Source organism: Delphinus delphis, chromosome 20 (genome assembly GCF_949987515.2).
Source record: "Delphinus delphis chromosome 20, mDelDel1.2, whole genome shotgun sequence".
In the NCBI taxonomy this organism is placed as follows: domain Eukaryota; kingdom Metazoa; phylum Chordata; class Mammalia; order Artiodactyla; family Delphinidae; genus Delphinus; species Delphinus delphis.
The window spans coordinates 5,489,008-5,510,620 of record NC_082702.1 but is presented as its reverse complement, the minus strand read 5'-3'; the positions used below and the strand labels follow the sequence as shown (position 1 = coordinate 5,510,620).

The 21,613-nt window shown below is 39.3% G+C and overlaps 1 long non-coding RNA gene across 1 annotated transcript in view; it reads right to left on the bottom strand.

The window, feature by feature from the left end:
* Window positions 1-1,416: 1,416 nt before the first annotated feature.
* The window catches only part of LOC138413915 (uncharacterized), a 34,680-nt gene continuing 14,483 nt past the window's right edge, over window positions 1,417-21,613 (bottom strand). The window contains exons 2-3 of the long non-coding RNA XR_011246315.1: window positions 2,052-2,109; window positions 1,417-1,676 (exon numbers count right to left, since the gene is read on the bottom strand). This is a non-coding gene — a long non-coding RNA (uncharacterized lncRNA). The remainder of the gene's footprint in view (window positions 1,677-2,051; window positions 2,110-21,613) is intronic.

Below are 21,613 nucleotides of genomic sequence, written 5' to 3'. Positions count from 1 at the left end.
TGGGATCTTCCCGGACCGGGGCACAAACCCACGTCCCCTGCATCGCAGGCGGACTCTCAACCACTGCGCCACCAGGGAAGCCCCGAGACTCCACTCTTAAAGGGCACACACAAAATATCACACGCTCAGGGACTCAGGAAAGCAGTAGTAATTTGAAAGGAACCTGAGTCAGACTGACCTGCTGATTTGGGAGAATCTGCTGGAGAAGTAGGAGGAAAATGGAACTCACTCTTGGGACACAAACGTGGGCAGCACCCATTTTTGTGAGCTGTTTCTACCACATGGACACTGGTGCTAGCCTGCACCATTTGGAATCCTACCTCTAGATTATTAGCCTCAGGACCCAGCCCTGCCCCCACCAACCAGCCTGTCGGCACCAGTATTGAGATGCTTTAGACCAAGCAATTAGCTGAGCAGGGACACAGACCCATCCACCAGCAGGCAGGCTTCCTTAAGGCTCCCCGAGCACACAGCTGCCCTAGACATGGCCTTGTCCACCAGAGGACCCAGGACCAGCCTCACATACCAGTGGACAGACACTAGACTCAGGCTCTTCAGGACCGTGAAGTCAGAGACCCTGGGACCCATCTCAGACCACCGGTGGGCAGGTACCAGCCCCAGGACCCACCAGGCCCCAGCCCCAACAACCAGCAGGCAGACATCTGCTCAGAAATACCTTGCACTCCTCAGCCAGCCATACTGGAATCCAACCCCACTCACCAGCAGGCCAGCACCAGCTTTGGCACACAGCCAGTACGCACAGCCAGTAACGTCAGGAACTGGTTCCACCCACCAGCAGGTCAACACTGAACTCAGGAACCCCAGTCTCACAACCACCCACCCCAGAACCTGGCTCTGCCCACCAGTAAGCTTGCACTAGCCCCGGGACCCCCCAGGCTTCTGCAGGCAACAGCCTCGTAACCCAGCCCTGCCAACCAGTGGCCGTCAGCCTCTCCACAAGGCAGCACTGGGCAACAACAGTACTGCAGCCTAGCCACGCCTACAAGATTGCCCACAGTAGTCAGGGTGCTACAACAGAAGGACAAAGGCATCCGCCATGGGGGGCAACCCCAGAGCGTATAGCACTAATGACCAGAGGGGAATGTGGTGCTGGGACCCACAGGACATCTAGAAAAGGCCACGTCTCCAAAGTCAGGAAACATCACCAACCTACTAGATACACAAATAAAAACAGCAAATTAGGCAAAATGAGGTAACAGAGTAACATGTTCCAATCTAAGGAACAAGATAAAAACCCAGAAGAACTACATGAAGTGGAGATAGGCCATCTACCCAAGAAAGAGTTCAGTGTAATGATCATAAAAATGATCAAAGAACTCAGGAGAAGAATGGATGGACACAGGGAGAAGTTTTTTTTATATATAAATCTATTTATTCATTTTTGGCTGTGTTGGGTCTTCGTTGCTGTACATGGGCTTTCTCTAATTGTGGCAAGAGGGGGTTGCTCTTTGTTGCAGTGCGTGGACTTCTCATTGCGGTGGCTTCTCGTTGTAGAGCACAGGCTGTAGGTGCATGGGCTTCAGTAGTTGTGACACATGGGTTCAGTAGTTGTGGCTCACAGGGTCTAGAGCGCAGGCTCAGTAGTTGTGGTGCACGGGCTTAGTTGCTCCGCAGCATGTGGGATCTTCCTGGACCAGGGCTCGAACCCGTGTCCCCTGCATTGGCAGGCGGATTCTTAACCACTGCACCACCAGGAAAGCCCCACAGTGAGAAGTTTAACAAGGATTTAGAAGATATAAAGAAGAACCAAACAGAGAGGAAGGATATAATAGCTGAAATGAGAAATATACTAGAAGGAATCAACAGTAGATTAAGTGATACAGAGGAAGGAACCTGCGAGCAGGAAGTCAGAGTATTGAAATCACTGATACCGAACAGGAAAAAGAATAAAAATAAATGAGGACTGTTTAAGAGACTTTTGGGACATGATCAATCATACTAACATTTCCATTATAGGGGTTGCAGAAGGAGAAGAGAGAGAAAGGGGCAGAGAGCATATTGAAGATATAATATCTGAAAACTATGCTAACCTGGGAAGGTAAACAGACATCCTGGTCCAGGAAGCACAGAGTCCCAAACAGGATCAACCTGAAGAGGAATGCAACAAGATACAGTGTAATTAAAATGGGAAAAATTAGGGCTTCCCTGGTGGCGCAGTGGTTAAGAATCCACCTTCCAATGCAGGGGACACGGGTTCGAGCCCTGGTCTGGGAAGATCCCACATGCTGCAGAGCAACTAAGCCCGTGCGCCACAACTACTGAGCCGGTGCTCTAGAGCCCGCGAGCCACAACTACTGAAGCCCGCGTGCCTAGAGCCCGTGCTCTGCAACAAGAGAAGCCACAGCAATGAGCGCGCACCGCAATGAAGAGTAGTCCCTGCTCACCGCAACTAGACAAAGCATGCACACAGACAAAAATAAAAATAATTAATTAATGAGGATCAGGGTCAACTAAGGGCTGGTGCCATTGTACTAGGGAAGTCATTCCTTAAAATCCATCTTACTGGTGAGTGGAGTCTAAAACTGGAGGTAGAGCCCGTTTTCACAGTTGGCCACTACAGTGTCCTTGCCACAGAAAACTTGGCTTTTAATGTCTCACTGCCCCCTCTGCAGACTGTTTGGTTATGCCAACAGCAGTCCTGAGCAGGTGCCTGTGGGAGGGGCATGTGGCTACGAGCAAAGCACATGGCTTTTAGAACTCAACTTCCAGGTAGCAACCCCCTGGGCTCAGGTCCGGCCACTCATAGGAGTCATGGCCAAAGCCTGTGCCCATATGCCAGAAAGTGCCGTCCTGCCCCCCGATGCATCCCACTCACCTGGTGCATTTCTTAGCCTCTACCAGTAATAGAAAATGCTCATAAACGTCGAGGCTGTGCACTAAGAATGTCCCATCATCATCTGCATGCAGAAGTTTTACTCAAATGTTGTACCTGACTCTAAGGATGAGGGACACAATCACAGAGGCCTATGGTAAAGGGCATTCTGAAAACAATTGGTATGCCCTCTTCAGAACTGTCAGTATTGGGAACTTCCCTGACAGTCCAGTGGTTAAGACTCTGTGCTTCCATTGCAGGGGGCGTGGATTCGATCCCTGGTTGGGGAACTAAGATCCTACATGCCTCGGGGCACGGCCAAAAAAAAATTATAAAAAAAAAAAACCTGTCAGTATCACTGAAGACAAAGGAGTGGCAAACCATCTAATTTATTTTTTTAACTTTATTTTGTTTTTTAATCTACAGAAGTTATTTTTTTAAATTGAAGTATAGTTGATTTACAGTGTTGTGTCAATCTCTGCTGTACAGCAAAGTGACTCAGTTATACACATATAGACATTCTTTTTTATATTCTTTTCCATTGTGGTTGAGGTTAGTAGATGCAAACTATTACATTTAGGATGGATAAACAACACGGTCCTACTGTATAGCACAGGGAACTACAGTCAATACCCTGTGATAAACCAGAATGCAAACAATCTAGTTTTTAAAAACTAAAGAGTCAAGACAACTAAATGCAATATTTATACCATGACTGGATCTTAGATTTATAAAAACAGAAAAGACATTATTGTATCCCTGGGGGACAGGGGGGAATCGGTATATGGACCGTCTATTAAATGGACTGTCTAATGTTAATTTTTTGTGTGTGATAGATTTATTGTGTTAGGAGAATAACCTTGATGTTAGGTGATCCAAGATCAAGTTGCTTACAGATTCTGTGTCTCTGGAGCATCCTCCTACTGGTTTTGGGACAGCCACCTTCGAGCAGTATATTTACACGGCTGGGATTTCAAGGGATGAATTTTTGTGGGGGAAACAACATTCAGTCTAAAACATAGCCCACTGATTAGTAAACTTATTTACATCTTCAAAGACTCTTTTCTCTGTGCTTCCACTGCAAGGGGTGCGGGTTCGATCCCTGGTTGGGGAGCTAAGATCCCACATGCCGTGCAGCAAGGCCAAAAAATAAAAACAAAGACTCTTTGCCATGTAGTGTAATATAACGAAGGTATTAACCCCAGGGAGTGGAGATCTGCCTACCTCAATATGAGACCAGTGGATTTCTTGCAATGAAAATTTATTTTATAAATTGTTACAATCATGAAACTATTACCAAGGATTACTTCTTGGGATGGTTTCATAGAAGGAAAAAAAAGCAGCACTTGCAAATTGATAGTTCTGTTTTGTTATGTTTTATTTCTTATATAAAGTGTGGATTATATATTAAGAATACTACAGTAAGAAAGGGACTTTCTCATCACTGTTGGGTCATCAAAGTTCTTCAAGACGTAAGTGGTTGGTAGGGGTCAGGCCTCTTGCCAACACTGAATGCCAGGACCCTGTGGGCACATCTTCTACTTCAAACTACAAGAGAAGAGAGAAATAGTGGTAGAGTGCTGTTCACTAAAATTCTATCTGTGGTCCTAAAGTGTATACAGTGTAAAGGTTTTCTGGGCATATTTTATATGACTAAGATATTTGCATCATGGGCTCAATGTAGAAACAATCCATGAGAACCTACTGTATAGCACAGGGAACTCTACTCAATACTCTGTAATGGCCTATACGGGAAAAGAATCTAAAAAAGAGTGGATATATGTATATGTATAACTGATTCACTTTGCTGTACAGCAGAAACTAACACAGCATTGTAAATCAACTATACTCCAATAAAAATTAATTTTAAAAAATAAACAATCCATGAGCAAGTTCTAAGTCCAGTTTAAATGAGGGCATTTTTTGTTTTTGTTTTTTTGAATTAAGATTTTTTTAAATTGAAGTGTAGTTGATTTACAATGTTGTGTTAATTGCAGGTGTACAGCAAAGTGAATCAGTTATACATATATATTTTTCTTCTTTTTCAGATTCTTTTCCCTTATAGGTTATTACAAAATATTGAGTAGAGTTCCCTGTGATATACAGTAGGACCTTGTTGTTTATGTATTTTAGATATAGTCGTGTGTATATATCAATCCCAACCTCCTTATATAGCCTTCCTCCCCGCTTTCCCATTTGGTAACCACTACTATCACTGTAGTAGTGATAGTGATAGTGTTCCCTGAAGTTTTATTTTCTGTGCTCACAATCTGGACCCGTGGCTCCATAATTGTCACCCTGTACTGGCACAAACAACGAGTCCAACACATTCACAGGAATACCGTGTCTCCCAGATCCTCTGCTGAGTCCAGAGCCACCCAAAGCATCCTTGTTCTTGTGAGCGCCTTTGTATCTTTTCACACCCTTTCCTCCATCTTTCACATTTCTTACGTTCTTTCTCCTAATCCCAGTTGATGGTTCATGAAAACTGCTGCCCTAATTTCTGTGCGTTTTCCAACTGTCAGCCCCTTTCTGCTCATGACCCGTGACTCCACTATACCCACGCTCTGCTTTGTACGGATAACGGATACAAAACCTGCTACTCTTAATCCGAAATATGTAAATTGTTAGCTTTGGCACAATAATCAGCTGTCTATTCACTTATCACCTGAGAACGTTGATTCGGAAACTTATGGAGAAATCAAAAGTCTTTCTTCAGTACATGCTAGTGGGTATTGGGCTCTTCAGTGGGTTGAATGTGGCACCTACCTGGCTATGGTATTAAGCAATTAAGGTGAATTAAGCCTCCACCTGATACCCAGGATCCTGTAGATAGTAAACTCAATCAAATGTTGCTTGAGGCAAATGAATAGATCTGGTCCTACCTCCTGTCAGAAAAAAAGCATGGTTGACCAACTGGTGTACCTATGGGAAAATTTGCCAGTAGTGAGTATGGTGAAGAAATGAGTGGTAGATATTGTTGGAAGACAATTAATTATGGATTTCTCATGTATGTGTCTGTCTTATGGACAGTTTTTGTATTGGACTGTTTTTTCATGAATGTTTGCATGAAAAAGAGCTTTGGGGAAGAAAGAGACAGTGTCACCCTCTGGGACAGTGGATGGGTTTGTTTGCTGTACAGTTAAATAAGGATGTTTCCCTTTGGGGCAAATGGTAGGTCAGGTTCCCTTTAAAAGATTGGGTTTTTCTACACGGAGTTCCTCAGCTGCGATTCAATCCCATTACATGTGCTGTATCCACCAGGGCCTCGCCACCTCATCCTGATTGGAATTAGGGAGGCGAGTGGAACTGATAAAGTCAGGCTGTTCTTGAGACTGCTGTGCCATTAATAATAAAGTCTCTGGGGTTTTTTCTGTTGTTGTTTTTTAATAGACTTTGTTTTTTAATGCAGACGTAGGTTAAGAGCAAAATTGAGTAGAAGGTACTGAGATTTCCCCTGTCATTCCTGCCCCCACATACACACAGCCTCCACAACTATCCAGTCCCACACCAGAGTGGTGCATTTATTAAAACTGCAGAACCTACACTGACACAAAATTATCACTCAAAGTCCATAGTTTACATTATTGTTCACTCTTCATGTATACTCTTATCAGTTTCAATGTGTAATGACATATACCCATCATTACAGTATAATACAGAGTAGGTTCACTGCCCTAAAAACCCTCTGTGGTCCACCTATTCATCCTTCCTTCCCCCTAACTGTTAGCAACCGCTGATCTTTTTACTGTCTCCACAGTGTTGCCTATTCCAGAACGTCATACAGTTGGAATCATATAGTATGTAGCCTTATAGATTGGCTTCTTTCACGTAACAATATACATCTAAGGTTTTTACATGTGTTTTCTTGGCTTGATAGCTCACTTCTTTTTAGCACTGAATAATACTCCATTGTCTGGACGTACCACAATTTATTTAACCATTGACTTACTGAAGCACATCTTGGATGCTTTCAAGTTTCAGTAACTACACATAAAGCTGCTATAAACATTTGTGTTCAGGTTTTTGCATGGACCTAAGTTTTCAACTAATTTGTGTAAATACCAAGGAATGTGATCATATGATAAGAGTACATTTAATTTGATAAGAAAATGCCACACTGTCTTCCACAATGGCTCTATCTACCATTTTGTGTTCCCACAGCAGTAAATGAGAGTATCTGTTGCTCAACGTGCTTCCCAGCATTTTGTGTTGTCATTGTTCTGGATTTTGGTCATTCCACTGGATGTGTAGTGGTATCTCATTATTGTTTTGTTTTGCAACTCTCTCATGATACATGATGTTAATCTTATTTTCCTATGTTTATGAAAATATCTGTGTATCTATTTTGGTGAAGTTTTTGTTCCTGTCTTTTTCGCATTTTCAAATCAGCTTGTTTGTTTCCTTATTGTTGAGTTTTAACAGTTCTTTGTATATTTTGAGTAGCAGTCCTTATTAGAATTCTGTTTTACAAATATTTTCTCCCAGTCTGTGGCTTGTCTTCTTATTCTCTTGACGTGTTTTCGAGAGCAGAAGTTTTTAATTTTAGTGAAGTCTAAATTATTCATTATTAACTTCATGGATTGTGCCTTTGGTGTTATATCTAAAAAGACATTGTGGGGATTTCCCTGGGGGTCCAGTGGGTAAGACTCCATGCTCCCAGTGCAGGGGGCCTGGGTTTGATCCCTGGTCAGGCAACATGATCCCACACGCCACAACTAAAGAGTCCACATGCCGAAAATAAGACCAGTGCAGCCAAATAAATAAATCAAATAAATATTAAAAAAAAAAGACATGGTGAAACCAAAGTTCATCTAGATTTTTTTCCTATGTTATTGTCTAGGAATTTTATAGTTATACACTTTACATTTACATCTATAATCCATTCTGTATTGAATTTTGTGAAAGGAGTAAGGTCTATATCTAGATTCTTTTCTTTTTTTAATGTGGATGTCCAATTGTTACAGCACCATTTGTTGAAAAGACTGCCTTTTCTCTATCGTATTGCCTTTGCTTCTTTGTCAAGATCAGTTGACTCTATTTGTGTAGGTCCATTCCTGGACTCTCATTATGTTCCTCTGATCTATTTGTCTATACTTTTGCCAATACCACAATGTCTTGATTACTGTATATTTGTAGTAAGCCTTGAAGTTGAGTAGTGTCAGTCTTCTGACTTCGTTCATCTCCTTCAATGTGTTTTTGGCTACTATGGGTCTTCCGACTCTCCAATTAAACTTTAGAATCAGTTTGTTGATATCCACAGAATAACTTGCTGGCATTCTGATTTGGAATGCATTTAGTCTATAAGTCAAGTTGGGAGAAGCTGTCACCTTGAAAATACTGAGTCTTTCTCTCCATGAACATGGAATATCTCTCCATTTATTTAGTTATTTGATTTCCCTTATCAGAGTTATGTAGATTTCCTCATATAGATCTTATACCTATCATGTTAGATTTATACCCAAGTATATATTTTTTTAGGTGCTAGTGTAAATGTTATTGAGCTTTCAATTTCAAATTACTGTTTATTACTGACTTATAGGAAAGCGACTGAGTTTTGTATATTAACTATCTTAGTCAGTTTGGGCTGCCATAACAAAGTACCACAGAAAGGGTGGTTTATAAACAGAAGACATTTCTCATAGTTCTAGAAGCTAAGAAGACCAAGATCAAGATGCTGGCTGATTTGGTGTCTGGTGGGAGCCCTCTGGCTGGTTGCAGATGGCTGTCTTCTTGTATCCTTATAGGGCAAAGAGTAAGAGAGCTCTCTGAAGTTTCTTTTATAAGGGCACTAATCTCATTCATGAGGGCTCCACCGTCACGACCTAATTACCTCCCAAAGGGCCCACTACCACATACCATCACATTGTGGGTTAGAATTTCAACATGTGAATGGGGCACGATATACAAACATTCAGTCCATTGGATAATATTAACCATGTATCCTTCAATCTTGCTATAATCACTTATTAGTTCCATAAGTTGTTGTTGATTCTCTTCAAGTTTCTACATAGATGTCATCTGTGAACCATGACAGTTTTATATCTTCCTTCCCAGCAAACAAAAGTCCAGGGCCAGAGAGATTCACAGGGGAACTCTAGAAAACATATAAAGAAGAACAAATGCCTATCTTTCTCAAACTCTTCCCAAAACTTGAACAGAAAGGAACACCCTCAAATTCATTATACAAGGTCACCATTACCCTGTCTGATACAAAAACCAAAGAAAGACACTACAAAAAAAGAAAATTAAGGGCCAGTATCTTTGCTGCAAAAATCCTCAACAAAATGTTACCAAACTGAATCCAACAATATATACAAATGATCATACACAATGATCAAGCTGGACTTTTCCAGGGACACAAGAACAGTTCAACATTCACAAATCAACCAATGAAATATACCACATTAAAAAAAGATAATAAAAGTCACATGACAGTCTCAATAAATGAAGCAAAAGTATTTGACGAAATTCAACATACATTCATGATCAACACGCTCATCAAAGTGGGTATACAGGGAATATACCTTAACATAATAAAGCCCATTTATGGCAAACACACAACCAACATCATACTCAAGATGAAAAGCTGAAAGCCTTCACACTAAATTCAGGAACAAGACAAGGATGCCCACTCTTGCCACCTCTACTTAACATAGTATTGGAAGTCCTAGCCATAGCAGTCAGACAAGAAAAACAAAAGCTATCCAAATCAGAAGGGAAAAGATAAAACTGGCACTATTTGCAGATGACATGATATATATAGAAAACCCTAAGGTCTCCACCCAAAAACTATTAGAACTGATAAATGAATTCAAAAATGTTGCAAGTTACAAGGCTAATATGCAGAAATCTGTGGCATTTTTATACAGTACTAATGAAATATCACAAATATAAAGTAAAAAAAATGCCATTTAAAATCAAATCAAAAAGAATAAAATACCTAGGAAAAAAAGAAGGTGAAAGACCAATATTCTGAAAACTCTAAAATGTTTATGAAGGAAATTAAAGATGATATGAAGAAAGGGAAAGATATCTCATGTTCTTGAATTGAAAAAATTAATATTGTTAAAATGCACATACTACCTAAAGCAATCTACAGATGTAATGCAATCCCTATCAAAATACCTATGATATTTTTCACAGAACTAGAATGAAGAATCCTAAAATTCATATGGAGCCACACAAGACCCCGAATTGCAAAAACAATCTTGAGAAAAAAGAACAAGGCTGGAGGTATCACCCTCCCAGGCTTCAGACTATACTACAAGTCTATAGTCATCTAAATAGTATGGTACTGGCACAAAAACAGACACATAGATTGATAGAACAGAATAGAGAGCCCAGAAATACACCCATGCACTTATGGTCACTTAATCTATTACAGAGGAATCAAGAATACATAATGGAGAAAAGATAGCCACTTCAACAAGTGGTGCTGGGAAAACTGGATAGTTACATGGAAAACGATGAGATTAGAACATTCCCTCATACCATATACAAAAATAAACTCAAAATGTATTAAAGACCTAAATGTAAGACCTAAAACCATAATGCAGCCATATGGAAAACAGTATGGAGGCTCTTCAAACAACTAAAAATAAAACTATCATGTGATCCAGCAATTCCACTCCTGGGCGTATATCCAAAAGAAAGAAAAAAAAACCCACTACTTGAAAAAATACATGCACCCCAATGTTCATAGCAACACTGTTTACAATAGCCAAGACATGGATACAACCCAAGTACCCATCAACAGAAGACTGGATTCAGAAGATGTGGAATATATGTAAGCAATGGAATATTAGCCATAAAAAAAGAATGAAATTCTGCCATTTGCAGCAACATGGATGGATCTAGAGAATATTATGCTTAGTGAAATAAGTCAGAGAAATACAAATACTGTATTATCATTATCACTTATATGTGGAATCTAAAAAATAGTATAAATGACTGTATATGCACAACACCAACAGGCTCACACATGTAGAAAACAAACTTGTGATTACCAAAAGGGAGAAGGAAGGGAGGAGGGACAAAATAGGGGCATGGGATTAAGGGACACAAACTACTACGTATAGAATAGATAAGTAATGAGGATATACTATATAGCACTGGGAATTATAGCCATTATCTTGTAATAACCTAAAATGGAGTATAATCAGCAAAAATACTTATTCACTATGCTGTACACCTGGAACAAATATAATACTGTAAATGAACTATACTTCAGTTAAAAAGAATGGACGTCAGAGATGATTATTATGGCAATGATAATAAACGGAATAATTGGAGATGCTTTTAAGGTAAAATAAATATTGTGTTCCCTAAATCCCAGTACTAGATCTGTGGGGTATCAAAAGTCCTCCTAGTTCCAACTTAATAGATTTCAGTTCACCATTTTGTATTGTCCCACTTCTTTCATTGAACTAAAGATATAAAAGGACTCTCATTCTTCATACCTATAGAGCATTTGCTTTGTACTTCTTATTGTCCTGGGTACGTTTTCATGTTTCAAACTCAAAAACAATCTTTAATTCATATATCTTTAACATTTTTCACTGTAGTTACACAGGGAAATGTAGATTAAATCTATAAAGTGGGTTAAAAGATGTGGAAGAAAAATATAAGGGTAAGGAAAATTTTCTAAAAAAAGAAAGTTTGCTAGAGTTTAAAAGAATCATATAATGCTATACTCACAAACTGAGATTTTTATAGCCTTTGAAAAACTGTTCTTCTAGTAAAATTATTTAATTATATTTATTGCCTGATGCATTGTCATGAAACTAGTGTAAAAATATCTTAGGCAATTTATCTAAACAGTATTTCAGAAGCACTTTTGACAGTTGTACTGGGTAAAGGGTCCTAAGTGTGCAGCAGGAAAGTGTATGCAAGAAGTTACTAACGTGAGAAAAATTGGTTTTTCCTAACCAAGGAATCAAGATATTTAACAGTAAATATTATGTGCTGTATAAGAGTCTTACTCCAGTTTTTGACATTTGATCATGGACAGCTTTTCTTTTTTTTTTCTTTTTTTTGACAAAGAGAATTAAAAAATTTTTTATTGTGACCCTCAGAAAGACATAGATTTTACATTGTGATCCAGAATAACACTTTCATATCTACACATGAGACTAAAATTAGAGCTACATGTAACAGTATTCACCTCTACTACATGCATTCTGGTATTTTCTGTTTTATTATGTTTCATGCCATTCCATCCCATTCTGTTTCTCTTTTTTAAACTATTGATCAAAACACACCAAACATTGTTGCTTCAATTAATTAATGTTGGTATCCAGAAAACAAACTTGATGACTGTGGTAGGAAGAGTAACTCAGCAATAATCATGCTTCCTCTTACTCTGTCTTCTTAAACTACACACGCTCCAGACAAATTATTTGCTCTTGCTATAAGGCTGGTTTTATAAGAAAATCTTATGGAATCTGACTTGTCTGTTAGACAGTTGTTTATTGTAAATAGAAAAAAAGGTATATGTGTGTATAACCATGTAATTGAAGTAGTTTTAAAAAAGTGCTTAAAGTTTTTGCTATTAATATGTTTGGTAGTTTTTAATGTATGATACAGTTTAAAATAGTCCATCTTCAAAATCATATTTGTTTTTGTATAAAAAGTATCTTAAATATTTATTCCTTCAAAAACAACAAACAAAAAAACACACTAAACAAATTAGTTAATGCTTTGACCCTTAGTTTGAAGAATATAGGCTAAAGGAAGATGAACATTCACCTTCCCTGACACAAATGTACGTAAGCATCATACATTATTCCCTTGTAATTCATGTAAATAAGGTTTATAAATCATTGTATAAATGTCATATATTTTCAGCTACATTTTAAGGAACACAGTGTATTTGGGAGCATTTCAATTATAGACTCCAAATAATAATTTAGAATAAATTAAAACTCAGAACCAGTGAAAAATATAAAATCCACATATGATTGCCTCACAGCAACAGCTGTTATAACTTAGGAATGAGTGATTTTCAGACCAACTGGAAGACAAGTAAATTCAACTAACTAGAACTCAACAATGCTTCATCATTTGATGATCACATGTAATTGTTCATACATGGGACTAAAATTCAGAAACTAAACTTTAGCAGTAACTGAGGTCAACTGAAAAGTTGATTTTTCCTGGCTGTTGTTTAAATGTAAGCTAAGATTTTGCTTATTTTTAAAAAAAGTCTGGGGCTTCCCTGGTGGTGCGGTGGTTGGGAGTCCGCCTGCCGGTGCGGGGGGCGCGGGTTCGTGCCCCGGTCCGGGAGGATCCCGCGTGCCGCGGAGCGGCTGGGCCCGTGGGCCATGGCCGCTGAGCCTGCGCATCCGGAGCCTGTGCTCCGCAACGGGAGAGGCCACAACAGTGAGAGGCCCACGTACCACAAAAAAAAAAAAAAAAAAAAGTCTATCATAAAAGAGAATATGACACAGAAAAATTAGTCATGTTAGACATAATACTAACATGTACCTCACTCATGGCTTCCATCTAAGGTCTTGCTACTTCCAGAGCTGCTGCTGCTCCCCAAGGCTTCTCTTCACCTTCAGGGTACCTCCCCACCATGACATTCTCTGTTTCTTGGTGATTCATCCAAACAAAACAAGGACAACCATCCCGCCATAATCCCTACCACCATCAAGAAAATCTGTCCATTTCTGAAGACAAAAAACAAGAAGTGTTGTTTCTAAGTATTTAAAAATAAACCTCAAACTTCCCTTGAGCAGGAAGCCTACAAGAATATCCCTCACCTCACACCATCCATGACTGAACCTGGTGGGCTAATTCTAATACTGTTCCAGCAGCACCTGGAAACTTAATAGAGCTCAACTACAGCTGCCCCCCAATGGGTTACAGTGGTGTTTGGCAAGTTTACACCAAGTATAACCACCTCTGGTGAAGAAGTCATTTCAGTTTGGGAAAAGTGAGTAATTTGGCCATTTAATTTGCATTGTTCTGGAAGTTGCCAGACTTGTCCTGCCAGGCATTAGTGTCAGAAACTTTCATCTTCCTTGGCTCTGCCTCCACTCTCTGTGTGCAGAGCAGAACAAAGGGAGGAGGCCCCAAGGCAGTGCCATCCAAGGAGCAAAAGTGAGGTCTGGGTTTTGAATGTATGAGGACTTTTGAATCATAAATGCCTTTCCATGGAAGCTTTCACTCAAGACTTTTACTGACTTTACAAACTGGAATGAATCCAAGCTGGGGAGTACACCACTGGAAGTTCAGTGACAAGAACAGGTCTGCGATTATTCCTCCCATGAAAGATAAGTTCCCTGTGTTTCTTATTCTCTACAAACACACACAGAGGGGACGTACACACGTTTTTTTCCTATATTCTTACCTTGGAAAATATCACACATGTTGATAAACTTGTTTCTGTAAGTGACTCGGTACCCGATTTTAGCAAACTCCTCCATGTAAGTGAAGTCACTCTGTAACTAGGAGGTGAACTGCTTATTTAAACATTTGCTTTCCCTTATGCTTGGAAGTATATGTGCTGTCGAAGCAAGCACTGGACAGCTTTTCTTAAAGTTTTTTATTGAAGTACAGTTGAGGTACAATATTATATGTTACAGGTACACAACCTGGTGATTCACATTTTTTAAAGTGTACTACATTTATAGTTGTTATAAAATACTGGCTGTATTCCCTATATTGTACAATACGTCCTTGTAGCTTATTTTATACACAGTAGTTTTAAGCTCTTAATCCCTTATCCCAATCTTGCCCCTCCCCCTTCCCTCTCCTCACTGAAACCACTAGTTTGTTTTCTATATCTGTGAGTCAGTTTCATTTTTGTTATATTAACTAGCTTATTTTATTTTTTACATTCCACATATAAGTGCTACCATATGGTATTTGTCTTCCACTGTCTGACTCATTTCACATAGCATAATATCCTCCAAGTCCATCCATGTTGTTGCAAATGGCAAAATTACATCCTTTTTTATGGCTGAGTAGTATTCCATTGTATACATATACCATGCCATCTCTATCCATTCATCTGTTAATGGACCGTTAGGTTGCTTCCATATCTTGGCAAATGTAAATAATGCTGTGATGAACATTGGGATGCACGTATCTCTTTGAATTATTGTTTTCATTTTTCTCAGATATACAGCCAGGATGGAATTGCTGAATCATACGGTAGTTCTATTTTTAGTTTTTTTGAGGAACCCCCATACTGTCTTGTGAAGTGACTGCAGCAATTTACATTTCAACAGCAGTGTACGAGGGTTTCCTTTTTCCACATCCTTGACAACATTTGTTATTTGTGTTCTTTTTGAAGATAGACATTCTGACAAGAATGAGGTGATATTTCATTGTGGTTTTCATTTGCATTTCTCTTATGATTAACACTGTTAAGCACCTTTTCACTTGCCTGTTGACCATCAGTGTGTCCTCTTTAGAAAAATGTCTGGGCAGGCATTCTCCCCATTTTTTAATTGGGTTGTTTGGTTTTTTTGATGTTGAGTTTTATGAACTGTTTATGTATTTTGGATATTAACCCCTTATTGAACATATCATTTACAAATGTTTTCTCCCATTCAGTAGGTTGTTGTTTCATTTTGTTGATGGTTTCCTTTGCTGTGCAAAAATTTTAAGTTTTAATTCATTTGTTTATTTTTCTTTTTATTTCCTTTGCTTTAGGAGACAGATACAAAAAAAAATTATTGCTACAATTTATGTCAAAGTGTGTTCTGCCTACATTATCTTCTAGGAGTTTTATGGTTTCAGATCTTACATTAAGGTCTTTAATCCATTTTGAGTTTATTTTTGTACATCGTGTTAGAAAATGTTCTAATTTTCGTTTTTGTTTTGTTTTGTTTTTTGTTTTTGGCCGCACCACATGGCATGTGGGATCTTAGTTCCCCGACCAGGGATCGAACCCACACCACCTGCATTGGAAGCACAGAGTCTTAACCACTGGACCACCAGGGAAGTCCTAATTTTTGTTCTTTTACATGTAGCTGTCCAGATTTCCCAGCACCATTTATTGAAGAGACTATCTTTTCTCCATTGTATAATCTTACTTCCTATGTTGTAGATTAACTGACCACAAATGTGTGGGTTTATTCCTGGGCTCTCTATTCTTTTCAATTGATCTATTTGTCTGTTTTTGTGCCAGTACCACACTGTTTTGATTACTGTAGCTTTTTACAAGAGTCTGAAGTAAGGGAGTGTGATTCCTCCTGCGCTGTTCTTCTTTCTCAAGATTGTCTTGGCTATTTGGGGTCTTTTGTGTTTCCATACAAATTTTTTAATTTGTTCTAGTTCTCTGAAAAACGTCCTTGGTATTTTGATGGAGATTGCATTGAATCTGCAGATTGCCTTGAGCAGTATGTTCATTTTAACAATATTAATTCTTCCAATCCATAATCGTGGTATATCTTTCCATCTGTTTGTGTTGTCTTCAAGTTCTTCCATCAATGACTTATAGGTTTTTTTTTAAGATCTTTTTAAAAATATTTATTTACTCCGGCTGCATTGGATCTTTTAGTTGTGGCATGCAGGATCTTTTAGTTGTGGCATGTGGGCTCATAGTTGCGGCATGCGGACACTTAGTTGTGGCATGCAGACTCTTAGTTGCGCCATGCAATCACTTAGTTGCTGCATGCACGCCAGATCTAGTTCCCCAACCAGGGATCAAACCCGGGCCCCCTGCATTGGGAGCATGGAGTCTAACCCAGTAGACCACCAGGGAAGTCCTAGTGACCTATTGTTTTAAGAGTACAGGTCTTTTACCTCCTTAGGTAGGTTTATTCCTAGATATTTTATTCTTTTTTTAAAAATTTTTTTTATATTGGAGTGTAGTTGATTTGCAGTGTTGTGTTAGTTTCAGATATACAGCAAAGTGATTCAGTTATACATATACATATAACTATTCCTTTTTCAAATTATTTTCCTATTTAGGTATTACAGAATATTGAGTAGAGTTCCTTTGCTATACACTAGGTCCTTGTTCATTATCTATTTTAAATATAGTAGTATTTTGGGGAATCCCCTGGCAGTCCAGTGGTTAGGACTCCGTGCTTTCACTGCCATGGGCCTGGGTTCGATCTCTGGTCAGAGAACTAAGATCCCGCAAGCCGTGCAGCACAGCCAAATATATATATATGTATAGTAGTATTTATTCTTTTTAATGAGATGGTAAGTGGGATTGTTTCCTTAATTTCTATTTCTGATAGTTCATTGTTAGTGTATAAAAATGCATATTAATTTTGTATCCTGCAACTTTACCAAATTCGCTGATGACCTCTAGTAGTTTTCTGGTGGCATCTTTAGAATTTTCTTAGTATCATGTTATCTGCAAACAGTGGCAGTTTTATTTCCTCCTTTCTAATTTATATTCCTTTTCTTTCTTTTCTTCTTTGATTCCTGTGGCTAGGACTTCCAGAACTATGTTGAATAAAAATGGTGAGAGTGGACGTCCTTGTCTTGTTCCTGATCTTAGAGGAAATGCTTTCAGCTTTTCACTGTTGAGTATGATGTTAGCTGTGGGTTTGTCATATATGGCCTTTATTATGTTGAGGTTTGTTCCCTCTATGCCCACTTTCTGAAGAGTTTTTATCATAAATAGATGTTGGATCTTAAAAGCTTTTTCTGCATCTATTGAGATAATCATATGATTTTTATTCTTCAGTCTGTTAATGTGGTGTGTCACATTGATTGGTTTGCAGATGTTAAAAAAAAAAACCTTGCATCCGTGGGATAAATCCCACTTGATCAAGGTGTATCGTCCTTTTAATGTATTGTTGGATTCAGTTTGATAATATTTTATTAAGAATTTTTGCATCTTTGTTCATTAGTGATATTGGCCTCTAATTTTCTTGGGGTTTTCTTTGTGTGTGTTTGTGATATCTTTGTCTGGTTTTAGTATCAGGGTGATGCTGGCCTCTTAGAATGAGTTTGGGAGTGTTCATTTCTTTGCAGTTTTTTGGAATAGTTGAAGGATAGGTGTTAACTCTTCTCTAAATGTTTGATAAAATTCACCATGAAGCCATCTGGTCCTGGACTTTTGTTTATTGGGAGTTTTTATATTACTGATTCAAGTTCATTACTGTTAATTGGTCTGCTCATATATTCTATTTCTTCCTGGTTCAATCTTGGGAGATTGTACATTTCTAAGACTTTGTCCATTTCTTCTCAGTTGTCCATTTTATTGGCATACAGTTGTTAGTAGCAGTCTCATGATCTTTTGTATTTCTGTGGTGTTGGTTATTACTTTTCTTTTTTCATTTCTGATATTATTGATTTGGCCCCCTCCCTTATATTCTTGATGAGTCTGGCTAAAGGTTTATCAATTTTGTTTACCTTTTCAAAGAATCAGCTCTTAGTTTCATTGATCTTTTCTATTGTTTATTTAGTCTCTATTTCATTTATTTCTGCTCTGATCTTTATGATTTCTTTCCTTCTACTAACTTTGGGTTTTGTTTATTCTTCTTTTGCTAGCTCCCTTAGGTGTAAGGTTAGGTTATTTGAGATTTTTATTTCCTGAGGTAAGCTTGTACTGCTATAAACTTCCCTCTTAGAACTGCTTTTGCTGTGTCCCATAGGTTTTGGATCATCATGTTTTCATTTTCATTTGTCTCCAGGTATTGTTTTGGTTTCCTCTTTGATTGCTTCAATGATCCATTGGTTGTTTAGTAGCATATTGTTTAGCCTCCACGTGTTTGTGTTTTTTGCAGTTTTTTTCTTGTATTTGACTTCTAGTCTCACAGGGTTGTGGTCAGAAAAGATGCTTGATGTGATCTCAATTTTCTTAAATTTACCAAGCCTTGTTCTATGGCCTAGCATGTGATCTATTCTGGAGAATGTTCCATGTGCATTTGAAAAGAATGTGTATTCTGCTCCTTTTGGATAGAATGTTATGTGTATACATCATATATATATATATATATATATATATATATATATATATGGAGTCCATCTAGTGTAATGTGTCATTTAAGGCCAGTGTTTCCTTATTGATTTTCTGTCCATTGATCTAATTGGGGTGTTAACGTCCCCTACTGTTATTGTTACTGTCTATTTCTTCCTTTACATCTGTTAATATTTGCTTTATGTATTTAGGTGCTCCTAAGTTGGGTGCATATATATTTACAGTTGGCCTCCTGTTGAGAAGGCTGGGTCCTTAGGTTGCAGGACTATGGTTTTCCTATATCTGGTGTGTGCTCCCTGGTGAATGAGGCTGGTCTGGAGACTACAGCAGAATTCCTAGAGGACAGGGTCAGGGCCCAGAGGATTCTGGAGCTGATGCCTGCCCACTGGTGGGTGGAGCTAGATCCTGGGTCCTCTGGTGGGCAGGGCCATGTCCAGAGGTGGATGTGAGCTCAGGGTGTCTTGAGGCAGCTTATCTGCTGAGAGGTGGGGCAGTGTCTCTGCCCAGTTAGTTTCTTGGCCTGAGGTGTCCCAGCACTGATACCTACAGGCTGTTGCACCAGGGCAGGGCAGGGTCTTGGGGCTAATAAGCTAGAGGGAGGATTCTACAATGGTGCTTGCTAGCACCACTGTCCACACAGTAGAAGGAGCTTCCAAGGATGGCTGCTGCCAGTGTCTTTGTCCACAGGGTGAGCTGCAGTTGCCTCCTGTCTCTCCAGGAGACTCTCCAAGATCAGCATGTAGGTATGACGCAAGCTCCTGTCAAGTTACTGCTTTTGCCCTGGGTCCCGGAGTACGTGATATTTTGTGTGTGCCATTTAAGAGTGAAGTCTCTATCTCCCCCAGCCCTCTGGGACTCCTGAAAGCCCCACTGGCTTTCTAAGCCAAATGCTCTGAGACTTGACTATATCATGACTCTGACCCTCCTAACCATCTTGTTATAGTTCCTTCTTTATGTCTTTAGTGGTCTTTTCTGGCTGGTTCTGGTCTTTTTCATCAATGGTTGTTCTGTAAATAGTTGTGACCTTGGTGTGCCCATGAGATGAGGTGAGCTCAAGGTTTTTCTGCTCCACCATCTTGACTGATCTCAGTTCTGGAGGATGAAAGTTCGAGATTATTGTGTCAGCATGGTCTGATTCTGGTGAGAAGCCTCTTCCAGGATGCAGATTGCCGACTACTTCACAAATCCCCATGGTAGAATGAGACTGACCATAGACAGCTTTTAAGCCTCAACCCTCTCCCCATTTTTAGTACAGCTTACTGAGGTACAACTGACATACCAAAACCAAAAAAAAAAGCACTCATTTATTGTGTCCTCCCTGTACTCTACAGTGGGGAATCTTATAAGCCAAGATGCTCCTTTGTTTGGTGCCCCCAGGAAAATCAGACCTCTTGCAGGACTCATAACCTCTACATAAACCTAAAACAGGTCTCCTCTCCTTGCTCTCTCAAGCCATTTTGTGCCAACTTGGGAAGCCTGCACTGCTGTATCCAAAAAGTCTAATTATGTTTAAAACATTTTCATCCTTATTTGGTGTCTAGCATTACCAGTCTTGACATCTAAAGCAGATTTTGGGTTCTAGTTGTTGACCTAAAACAATAAAACAGCCAGTTATTTTACAAGCAAAGTGGGTTTATTCAGAAACAGCAAAGAAGTGCAATTCAGGACATGCAATCTATGGCAGACCACAGGAGAGAAACTTTTTCATAGAAGAGAAGGGGAACTTGTGAAGGGCTGTCATTAAAAAAAAAAGGTCCATTAAAGGAAACTGGGAGTTCAAAGTATAAACGCTTCCCATTGGCTGAGTTGTGACAGTCTCTCATTGGCTGGGCTGTTGCTGGGCAAGGATAAATGATTTCTTCCTCCTGCTGGGTAGTAAAGTAGTAATGTTTCTCCAGGTGGATGGAAGAAACTTCTCTTCCTATTGGCTTTGCAGTTGATGTCAAGTGGGAGGACATGAGAGTTCCCCCTTCCGGCCTCCCGACTCCATTTTACAAGAGATTTCTGTATTAACTTTTGGAGGGTCTATCTTATATCTGTGGGATATCGAAAAGTGCAATTAACTATTTTTGAGGGGGGTCCATATGTTCAGTTCCTAGTTGGCCTATAAATAAAACAAAATAAACCATCCTTTCCTCCTTAAGTTAGTCTGTTTGTTCTTTTTTTAAAAAATTTATTTATCTTATTTATTTATTTTTGGCTGCGTTGGGTCTTTGTTGCTTCATGGGGGCTTTCTCTAGTTGCGACGAGTGGGGGGCTACTCTTCGTTGCAGCGTGCTGGCTTCTCATTGTGGTGGCTTCTCTTTGTTGCAGAGCACAGGCTCTAGGCGTGTGGGCTTTAGTAGCTGTGGCCCGCGGGCTCTAGAGTGCAGGCTCAGTAGTTGTGGCACATGGGCTCAGTTGCTTCACGGCATGTGGAATCTTCCCGGATCAGGGCTCGAACCCTCGTCCCCTGCATTGGCAGGTGGATTCTTAACCACTGCACCACCAGGGAAGTCCCGAGTCTGTTCATTCTTAAGGGGAAACTTATGATCAGTGATCTTTTCAAATTACTCCAGTAAGAGCTCCAAGAATAAAATACTATTCCTATCTTTATTCCTTAAATTTTCTACTTCCTAACACTTCATATGCTTAACATGTTATTTTTTACCTCGTATACTGATAAATCAAGGCATTGCAAGCCATGGGTCTTATGCAGGCAAAAAACGGGGCACGCTGAAATATAATCATATCACATTTACAAATAGTACTTCAAATGTTAAAGAGGGCAGAGTCTAAAGTTGTACTGCTATGGTATTTTAATCATATCCACATGAATACCCAAGAGGCAGAGTGTAGAAAGAATAACTCAAGGATGTTGTGAATATATATTCATAAAATTA